Genomic DNA, 10,800 nt, shown 5'->3' with positions numbered 1-10,800 from the left:
GACCTATTCGTGGGGCAAGGTGGCAATTTCATAAGGCTCTGCATTCCCCTGAGCTGCTACTTCTTTGGGCATCCCTAGCACCAGGTAACTGTAGCACAGCCTGCATGGCTTGAAAGGCAGTGATTTCCCACATAGGAGCAGTTTCCAACAAATGCGAAACATATTGCAAATCCCTCCATATTCTTGTTCACACCAAGTAACTTATCAGTGTGGTGGGGCCCCAGTGATGCTCACAGAAAACATAACTCAACCCTCTACAAGACACTTCTACTGGGGACTCTGAGGATTACTTCAGTCATCCCCTTGAGGCAAAAATAAGTGTTCAAAACCACAAGTGCAAAAGTGGGATGGAAAACCCCCTTTGGCCTGTCTGTCCCTGGCAGTTTCTCCCTGCCAGGATTGCCTCCTGCTTGCCTGCGATACCCAGAGCTGCTTGACCTGGTTGTCTCCCAAAAGGAAATAGCCCATATAGGGCTGCAGATGGGGGCAGGCAAGCTGATGCCTATCTCCCTTGCCTGCTCTGAAAGGAGCTGTATTTGCAAAATATTGTATTTTGCAAAACTGATACCTGTCCCATGGGGTGGGTGAGCAAGGCAGGAACATGCCTGGCAGCTGAGCCACGCTGGCCACAGCAGTTTGCAGTGGGCATGACATCCCTGGCCCTTGGCTACACTGAATTACATTGTGGGAGGATCTGGCCCTCTCTGGCTTTCCAGGTTGTTGCGTTTTATCTGTCTATAGTGGGAGGCACTGAGTGCTTCCCAGCCGCCTCCATGGGACCATTTGATTTGCAGCTCTGTTGCCTTCTCCATCCCCAGTGAGAGCAAAATTTAAATTGGGTTTTACAGCTTCTGCCTCCCTGTGGAAGCTGCAGGTCCTTGGTGGAGCAGCATGAGGGGAGTGTGCAGCTAAGGCGATTCAGTGCCAATTCAGCCCCAGTCAGGCTGCCAGGGTGTGAGAGCACCCCCCAGAGACTTTTTCTCTAAAAGGCATTTTCCCATTACTCATCCTCAAAAATTCCCTCCTAAGCCATCCCAGGCACGGGGGCCAGCCCAGCTCAGTGAAGATGGTCTGTGCAACCCCAACTGGGAATTAGTCTCCTTGGCTCTGGCAGAGGTAGCTGCCGTTGGGGGTGTTCCTACTCCCTGATGTGTTTTGCACCCTTTTGGCGTAGGGCTCAGATCCCATGGCCCCACTGAATATCTGTGCTGGCAGCAATCCCTCTGTTCCTCAGTTTCCCCATGCCTGCCAGAGCCACCATGCAAAGCTCTAGCTTTGCAACTTATGGAACACAAGAGCTTTCAGCCTTTCGTGTGTGGGGTGGTTATTTCCTTGTGTTCCCCTCCAGGTCAAAGTTAAAGGGGACTCTTGGATGCCCTGAAGCCCAGGTGCTCTGATGGAGCAGCAGCATTGCATGCCCAGCCAGAGGCTCAGTGCTATCAGTTTGCAAACAGACAAAACCTCAGGGTTTTGCAGGTAGGAAAGTATGCATTTCACCATTTGTGGATGAGTGGCTATGTACCAGCACCAGGGCTTCCCTAAGTTGTTATTCAGCCATAATCAAAAGAATACTAAATTGATTTTGCTTAATTAATCCCATGAAGATATCCCAGTGAGGGCAGGATCATTCCCATGGGTTGAGAGACAGATCATTCCTATTTAACGGGTGGGGAAATGAGGTGCAAGGAGCTTCTCTGAGCAGGGGAGAAATTCAGGCTACATTGAGGGTTTGCCCAGCCTTGTATTTAAGGGCCATCCCTTCCTTGGGAAAGACCCATAATAATTTCCTTGCTTCCAGAGCAAGGTCATTGCTGGCCACCAAAGGGTATTTCTGATTTTGCCCCTCTCCTTGCAGCAAGGACCGAGGGCCATCCCTCCCCACATGTCCAAACTGGAGGCACCCCATCAAGATGTGGGATTTCAAGGGGTTCCCCCAATGAAACCTCCAAAATCCATGCTCTGGCTACTCCAGTTTCAGCCCCTCCTCAGGCTCCCAGTGCACAGCAGCAGAGCTGTGTCCCGCTGGGAGCTGGGACCTGCAGCCAGCTGGGATTTGTTCGGGAGGTTGTAGCACATATGCAGTTTTATGGGCGCAGAGAGAGGCTCATCTCTCCCAGGATCCTATTGTCAGCAGTGACCAACACTGACTGTCCACAGAAGAACGTAGGAATGGGGACAGTGCCTGCAGACCCTTCCCATGTCACAGCTCCAGGGACATGCACTGCTGGCATTGCTGAACTGCAGAGCCCTGGCTGGCTCAGCATGAATTTGACCCTGCATGAGATCTGTGAGCCTGGAAAGATGTAGTAACCCTCAGATTACAGTCCATCACCTTCCAGTGATAGTCTGGTATCTTCACTACTCCTTTTCACCCTCTTAGTAGGGGCATAGGGAAGGAGGAGGATGCAGCCAGTGGTAGAGCTTGGTTCTAACGGGGTGCCCAATGTCATAGGTGTTCCTCACCATCAATGGCCTTTTCCTTCCTATTCCCTGCTCAGTTTCTAGATTTTCACCCAGATTTTCAGCCCAGCTAGTACATCTGCTCCCGATCAACAGGAAAACCTGCAAATTAGCATCACAAAAGGAGATGCAGCCTTCCAAAGCTGTGGGCTATTTGGGCACCAGAGGAGTGAGGCCAATAATCTGGTGAGCAGCTCCACCTGCCTGAGGTTAGAAAAGGGCCTTGGCCAGAAAGAAACCAGCTTGGGGGCACCCCTGGGACTACTGGTCCCAGTGGAGCATAGCCTAGGCCTGCTCTGGGGTTAAAGCAGGTGAGCAGGGCTAGGAAGAGCTTAGAGGGAAGCTGAGGCTGCATCAGACAGCAACAAAGCCTAGAGTGAATGTTTAAGGGTGTGGAGCTGTGTTTCCCAGACAGCAATGCTGGGGATGTGTGACAGGATTCTGGCAGCTTTGTCTGTGTTGTCCTCCCCTGCAGCATCCAGGGAGGGGGCAGAGGCTGGGTAAATGGCAGGGATGGGGTGGGAGGTGGGGTTCTTTGCTGTGTTCTGCTTTACACCAGCCTGTTCTGCTTTACACCATCCCATTTCACAGACTCGTTTCAGGGCATACGTTGTCAGAGTGACAGGGTGCTAGTGAGAGCTGGTGGATGTGGGAGGAGGGCTGGAGGGGCTGGGGAGGACCCTTTGGGGCAGCAATGAGAAAGTAGCCCCCAAGGATCCATCAGATGTCCATTTCTAACATTGCACCTGTGGAAGGCTGTGTGGTGTAAAGGCCGTTGGGCTGATGAGCATATCAGCATCCAAGTGTTCCCATAGTGTAATGTCCTGCCCAGGGAGTGTGTCATGGTGCTGAGTCCTTTCCTTTCCGCAGAGGGCATTTGTGCCTTAATTTCCAGGAGCTGGATTGAGGTAAGTTTGCACCTAGGGATGATCCATGGCAGCTTTCTAAACTCAGTCTGGAGGAGAAAAAGGAGAGAATGGATGAATATAAGCAAAGGTGCTGTCACTTTGCTGTCAGCTCTCCTCCCGTCACTGCTGCATGGTTGCACAAAGTGGTGGAGGGGGCTTATGGAGGCGGATGTGACAGGGCACTGCTGATCTGCCACAGTGGGGAGCTTTGCTGAAACCAGGTTTTAGAGTGTGAGAGCCCTCTGCTGAGCCTGTGTGATCTGTGAACTGGCAGACCAGTGAGTGGTTTTGGATCAGGTGAGCAAGTGGAGGGGGCCAAGAGAGGGGAGATGGGATCCTTCCGGTGCCTGCAGCATTCAGGCCAATGCAGACCTTGGCAGCTTGTCACCATTTCATAGTTGACAAAACACTGCTTATGTGATAACCTGGCTTTTCATCATGAGGGTGAGCAGTTTTTAGGGGACTATGTAAAGACTTGAGTTCCAGAATATGGAACAGCTGCTAGCGCATCCCTGCTCACCCCCAGCAGCCCAAGTCTGTTAGAGCTGAGGGGTTCATTCATGCACCCTGCTGAAAGTGGGGTGGGTTTTCATGGCTGAGAACATCCTCAGCCCCATGTCACACATGCTGTGTGCATTGAAATGGGTAGCTTTAACCATGAGGAGGCAGAACTGTGGAAATGAAACCTCCGGGACGAAGCTGCTGTATTTCCATCCCCCAGACAGGGGCGCTGTTGGATTTCGTTCTGAGTGCAAGGGATTTTGATCTTTCTAATTTTAGGGCCCTCTAAAGTTCCTCCAGGAGGAGTGCGAATTCGCCTGTGAGTTAAATTTAAGCTTACTGACAGTAACTTGAATTTCCTTGGTCGCTTTTCAGAGCTGTCATTAGCCAGCAAGACCCAGTAACCACAGAGCAAACAAAAATTGCTGCTTTGGAGACACCAGCAAGCACTTTCTGAAGTTACGGGCTTTAGCTGCTGCAGAAACTTCATTTGGAACCAGCAATTAAAACCAGGAGAAGATGAGTGAGGAGCAGCATATCAAGATAGGCCAGGTTTGGTGCCTAAAAGCATGAATGAAGCTTTTGGGTGGGTGGAGAGGTTGTCTTCAAAAAGTTAGTGAAGGAGGGATAGAGCCATGCAAAATACCAGAAGCAGTCAGCACTGCATGAATCCTTCTCTGAAAAATAACAAAGCTTAAGAACATCCAAACAGATCTGGAAAGGGCAAGCCTGGGAGGTACAGATCTCCCATGAAGCGACCCATTGGTGTCTGACCCAGTGCTTGCATTGGGGTCTGGAGCCTGAGGGCAGATTTTGCTGCTGCTTCGCTGCAGCCAGTCATCTTGTTTTTCCCCTGGCCAGATGGAGCTTTTTGTCGCTTCTGCAGCATTGGGAGTTTTCAGGAAGTCTTTGCTGCCTCGTCTCAGCTTGCTGGGAGCTGCCTGATAGTGCTAGCAGAGCAGTGGCCGCAGTGGGCAGAGCTGCTCCCCCAGTTTGCTGCCTGTGTTGGACACACCTGCACCTCCCTTGCTCCCTGCAAAGCGCCGGAGGGCTGATTTTGCAGCTCAGCTTCCTTGCATGCTCCGTGCCTCAGTTTCCCTGTTTATAACCTTGCCTTGGGCCAAGTTTTGAGACAACGCAATAATGTCATGCTTGGCCTAACAACTCTCTGTATGGCAGGAACATCACCTCAGATGGATGTTGCCTTATGCTTGTGTCCTGCACCTTGTCGCAGGAGGGAGCCTTCTCTCCACCATGGCTCCAGTGAGGTCAGTCACAGCCAGGGCATCAGAGCCATCTCCTCACCTTCTTCCTTGCTGCCTTGACCATGTATGAGGAGAAGAAAGGCTCTAGCAAAGGTCCCAGTTTCAGACTTTCCCCTTTGCTCCTCCATCTCTCCTTCCGTAGTTTGCAGGGGCACCAACTGAATTACTACCCTCTCTTCTCCATTACAGATTTTTATTTGCCATCCATCTCCTTTTGTCCCTGATTTTCTGAAAAAAATAAATCTCCCTCTCCTTTGCCTGACAGAGGTCCCAAAATGTACTAAACACGAGACAGCCATGTCCACACCCTTGCACAGCTCCGGCGGTAGAGACAAGGGGAGTGAGCACAGCTCCGGCGGTAGAGACAAGGGGAGTGAACACAGCTCCTCCTCCCTTTGCTACTGATTCCTCAGCCTTTACATGATACAAAATAGGCAGGCAGTGGCCCCTTCATGGAGAAGGCAATTGTGGGAATTAAATAAGGGTTGAAGATGGTTGCTTCAGTGTCCTCCTTCATGGGTGTCAGGGTGAGGCTTCGCTCTCCCCAGGGAGGAAACAGCAGTGAGAGCAGATGTGTGCTCAGGTCAGGGGTGGTGCAGAGAGTTTCCCGTTACTGATACAGAATAGCCTGATTTCGGTGGCCAGGAGCTGCCGTGACGTGAGTTAGGGTTATGCAAACCCAACGAGAAGGTAATAGGCAGGGAACAGGAGCCTGCCTGTTAATGGGGCAGTGTCAAATTGGGCAATGCAGACCCACAGGGTGGAACATCATCGGGGTCAGAGGGGGGTCTGGAGCAATTCGTGACAGCGCTCATAGCCCTCCTGGAGGAGGAGACAGTGATCGGATTGCCAAATGCTGCCCAGGCAGAGGGATATCATAGCACAGCGTCTGAGAACAGAGCAAGAAGAGAAAGTGATCACAAAAGAGTAGTAAAGGGGCAGCATCTGGGAAATGAGGGCTTAGGCACTGGGGCTGTTCCTGGGGGTGAAGAGATAGCACAGGGCCTGGCATTCTCCTCTGGGCTTTTCTTTGAATGCTCCTCACATCTGCTGTGTGCTGGGGATGGGAATTTACCATGGACATGGCCGAGATCCCCAGCTCACCTGAGAACATGGCTTTGTATCACCACCAGAAATGCTGCAATGCCCAGTGATGCGTGGGTGGGAGCTTGCTTCTGAAGGGTTTACCTGTATGAGCACCCCTTCTTTCCTATGCTCCTCCAGGTGGGAGCCAGCCCCAAAGCTCAGGGTCTGCGCGGCAGGCTCCAAGGTGCTCCAGAAGACACGCTGCTGTGCCCCACGCGGGCCTGCAGCAGGCTGAGCACACAGTGCTGGCACGCAGGCTCCAGCAGGCTGTGACCTCCCCCAGAACTGCTGCATGTGGGCTTGTGAGCGGTGTTTGCAGTTTGGAGATGGCGGAAGGATGGTAGTTGAGGTGTTGGCAGGTATCAGCTTCCCACCCTCAACCAGAAGGAAACTGTGGTGGAGTCATGCAGGCAACACAGAACCCAAACCTGCTTTTATGTACTACATTGGACTCAACGTTCCAGCCTCCTGCTTGGGGTTTTTGGGGTGCTGGGGTCTGTAACTCCCACGTGCATGCAGCCCCCTCCAGGTGGGTACGGTGCGCGCCTCTTCTCTCCCCCTGCAGCACTGCCCAGCCTTGTGCTCTCCCCTCTGCCTGCCAGGGACCTGCTGCAGCCTGTAGGGTGCAGAGCTGCTGGTGCTTGGCTGGAGGCACGGCAGAGCTTGGACTGCTCCTGCTGGGGCTGGGCAGATGGCAGACAGGCTGGGCCATATCCCACAAAGGGGCACAGAGAAAGCCTCTGCCAGAAGCTTTTGTTTTGCTGCCGGAGCTCTTCTTTCAGCCTTGGTGTTTCCAGGGCATCAACGGGGCCCTGCGAGCAGGAGCAGCCCTGGGGTGATGGGGGTGTCTGGCCCTCTTCAGGGAGCCTCAGCAGGGCTGGTGGTGTCATTTCCTGGTCTGGATAGATATGGACAACTGAGATGCAGGAGAGAGGCCGGGTTCACTGCTACAGCTTTGAAGTTTTCGAAGCAAACACATGCAAGTCCTGCAAAGCACAAAAATAAAGGAGAAGAAAGAACCAAGCGGGACAGAAACCAGGGAGAAAGGTGGTGATGGAGACAGCAGGGTGCAGCAAGGAGGAAGAAACACAATCCACCCAAGTGGGTACATAATTTATTTACCTATTAGCTATTAATAAGCTGGCCTTTTGTATCAAGTCTCCCGACGTCCTTGTAACAACTTCAGGCCTTTCTGCAGAGCATCACCCTTTCTGGGCGTTCCTATGCCACTTGCCATGCTAACATGATTCTTGATATGTCCCTCACCCGGCACTGCACCTTTGTTACTACCATTCAGCTGAACAAGTAATTAATGTGATTCCCCATTGCTGCACCGTAACTGTAACCTCCAGGAAATACCTGTGAGGTGGGAATATCTCCTAGGGACACTGCGCATGTATTGCTTTGGGTAGTGCCCAAAGATTGAGGGAGGTCTTTGGGCCCTCCTTGTGAGCTGTGTTAAAGCAGAATGGCCAAGTTGATGGCCTGGTTGAGCACTGGACCTTCCCTTCCACCTTTTGTTGTCCATGATTACTGCAGGACTGGTTGTCATACTTGATACCAAGATGCAGATCAGCTGAATGTAGTGAGGAGAAGACCCATCCATCTTGGTCAGCAAACTCACAGCTACCCTGCTGAGCTGAGTGAGTACAGCCTCCAGTGTGTGCCTTCCTCCATCCTCCTTGCCAAGCTTGAAGATGGACAAGAGGTGGGTTTAACCCTTCCCATGTATTCTTGGGAGAAAATGCACTTAGAGGCATATTTACAGGGTAGTGACCAGGACACCATACAGTAGGCTTGGAAGGACCCATTAGAGCAGCCAAGGCCTCCTGTGCCTGTTTCTTCATGGTTCAGGGAATAAGGTGGTACTTTACTAATGGGAAGACACTTCTGTGATCTGGGACACATCACCTCTTCCCTGACGTTGCCTAATGCTGCTGCTCAGAGCTGAGTGCATGGCTGCTTTTTTTGCATTTTCTTGTAGTGAGGGATGTTTGGTGCCACCTGGGAACCCCCTTGAAAGGCTCCCAGGGCCTCCCTGGGCCATGGAAGTGCCACAGTTCAACTGGTCCCCCAAGTATGCACCTGGTCCCCAGAGTATGCACCTGGTATCCCTTGGGCATTGCACAGGACAGCAGCAGTGAGGCCAGCACCCAAGCGTGGAGCCACAGCTCCCGTCAAGGTGGCAACATGCCTTGGTAGGACTGAGCTACAGACCACACCTGGGCAGGTAAAACTCCTTAGAGTCCTTTAGTCTTAAAATGTGAATGTTGCTTCTTGAAACAAGCATTGCTTCTAGATCCCCAAGTATGAAGTTCTTAGTGGCAAGGGGAATCCCTCTCCTTGTGCATGTGATATCCGTGGAGCAACTACTTCCAAGTACTGAAGCAATCAGCTGGGTGACCAGCTTGGGGGCTGAGCTCTCGGGGGTACACCCCTCTTGGGGTCAGTTGCAGAGGAGTTTTGCTTCGTTTGCGGCAATCATTACCTGTGAAGATGTGCCAGGGCTGTCAGCACAGCCCTGCTTGCAGTGCCATGTTTCTTCCCCGTGTTTCCTTTAAAGCCAAGGACAGCAAGGCAAGATAGGGTTTCACGAGGGTATAGGGTTTCTGAATCTGAGTCTTTCCTGAGACAAACTCTTTCTAATCCTTACCTGCATGTCAGAGCTGCACAGACACCGACCACATCCGTAACCACCCATAGGATCTTCTATTGCTGGAGGAAGAACTGTAATTTAGGCTGTCTGAACTTGGCTGCAGGTGAGTGACTGCTTTTAGTTTTATTTATTTTGCTTGTAAAAGTCTGTATGGCATTAATAATATCATGGAAATGTAATGGAGCTGACACCTGTGCAAAGCTCCTACCTACATTAAGCCACTCCTTTTATTTTAGTTCATCACCCATAGGATGCAGAAGAATCACCTGGTTGACAAGGTTCCCATTTATCTCCAGATAAAATGGTGCTTGGCTTGTGGCTGTATACCACAGCTTGTGCTGATACAGGATTTTTGGATGCTCTTGGGTTCGTGCCTGATCCCAGACAGATACGCTCTGTGCTTTCAGCATTTACAGCCTTTATTTCTTTTCCAAGACTTAAATAAAGTAGTTACTCTTGGCTGTGATCTTTTTTTAATGGGTTTGAATGCTTTGCAAATCTTCCATTGGAAATGATCAGCCATTGCAATCTGCTTTATTGGAGTGTATGCAACAAACACTGAAGACACAAGAGGAAATATTAGTTGCATCTAGTCCACTCAAACCGTAAGGACAAATAATTCATAGATATTTCTGACAGGCTGAAAACCATTGCTGCCAAGTGGTCACTTAAAACCCAAAAAAGGGGAAGGAGCATCCATTTGATTGGGATGAATTAAATGCAGAGTGGGTGAGATTCAAGAGCAGGTTACATTAGATTCAGACTGCAATAAGAAGAGATAATGGGGTCTTTCTTTTTAGGTTGGCTTAATCTCACCTGGAAATAAAGGAATGTTTTAGGCAATCTCATGGGACTGAGCATGAGGATCCCCACTGAGCCCTGTGAGGTTGTACAGTGATGCAGAGCAGAATTTGGGGAAGATTAATGTAATTTTGGGTCTAAACTGCTTCTAATTCTGGTGGATTTGGTACAGTTTGCATTTTACAGAGAATAACATGAAATTTTGGGGGAGTCCAGGTTAGGTCATCTTCCCTGGTCTTACAGATCAGTGCAGGAGTGCTGCCTCAAAGCTCTCTGCAACTCTCATACTAACTAGCGCTTCAATCCTCCAAATGCTAATGAAAAAGCTCATTGAAAAATCATCACTGGGGATAAAGGCGGTATGGAAAGGTTCAGAAGGGGCTAAAGAGACTTTCCTGGGTTTGTACTGGGTTCAGATGCAAGCAAGCATCAGCCCTGAGTTACTCTACGAGCACACCCGGGTGTGTTTCTGACATGCGATGAGATGCACAGTCTTGAGGCAAGGCGATCTCAGGGCAGGATGAGTGGTTTCTGGCCAACACGAGCTGATGCTGAGCCACTGTTCCCTTCCCCAGTGTGCACTGCCCAGCCCATGCTGGGGCACAGTTGCAGTTAGTTATCGTCCTATTTCAGGGGGAAAAGTCCAGCGTCGCACTGCCTCCCTGACAGTCTGAATCTGCTCACTCCCACTCCTCAGAGGGAAAGGGGGAGAAAATACAATACAAAGGGCTCAAGGTTTAAGATAAGGACGGGGATATCGCTCAACAATTATCGTGACAGGCAAAACAGACTCAGAGTAGGGAAATAGTAAGATTTATTACCTATTAATAACAAGCTAGAGAAATAAGAAACAAAAGAAAGAAACCAAAAACGCCTTCCCCCCATCCACCCTCTTCAACCTCTTTCCCCCGAGCGGCGTAGGGGAAGGGGAATGGGGGCTGCAGTCAGTCTATGGCACTTTGTCTCTGCTGCTCCTTCTCGGTCCCTCTCTGCCCCTGCTCCCTGTGGAGTCCCTCCCACGGGATGCCGTCCTTCCCGAACTGATCCCTCATGGGCTGCCCACAGGCAGCAGCTCTTCAAGAACTGCTCCCACACGGCTCCGTCCCACGGGGTCCATCCCCCA

The sequence above is a fragment of the Cygnus atratus genome, chromosome 24, assembly GCF_013377495.2.
Source record: "Cygnus atratus isolate AKBS03 ecotype Queensland, Australia chromosome 24, CAtr_DNAZoo_HiC_assembly, whole genome shotgun sequence".
Lineage (NCBI taxonomy): Eukaryota > Metazoa > Chordata > Aves > Anseriformes > Anatidae > Cygnus > Cygnus atratus.
The sequence above is the reverse complement of the archived record's forward strand: the minus strand, read 5'-3'. Positions refer to the sequence as shown.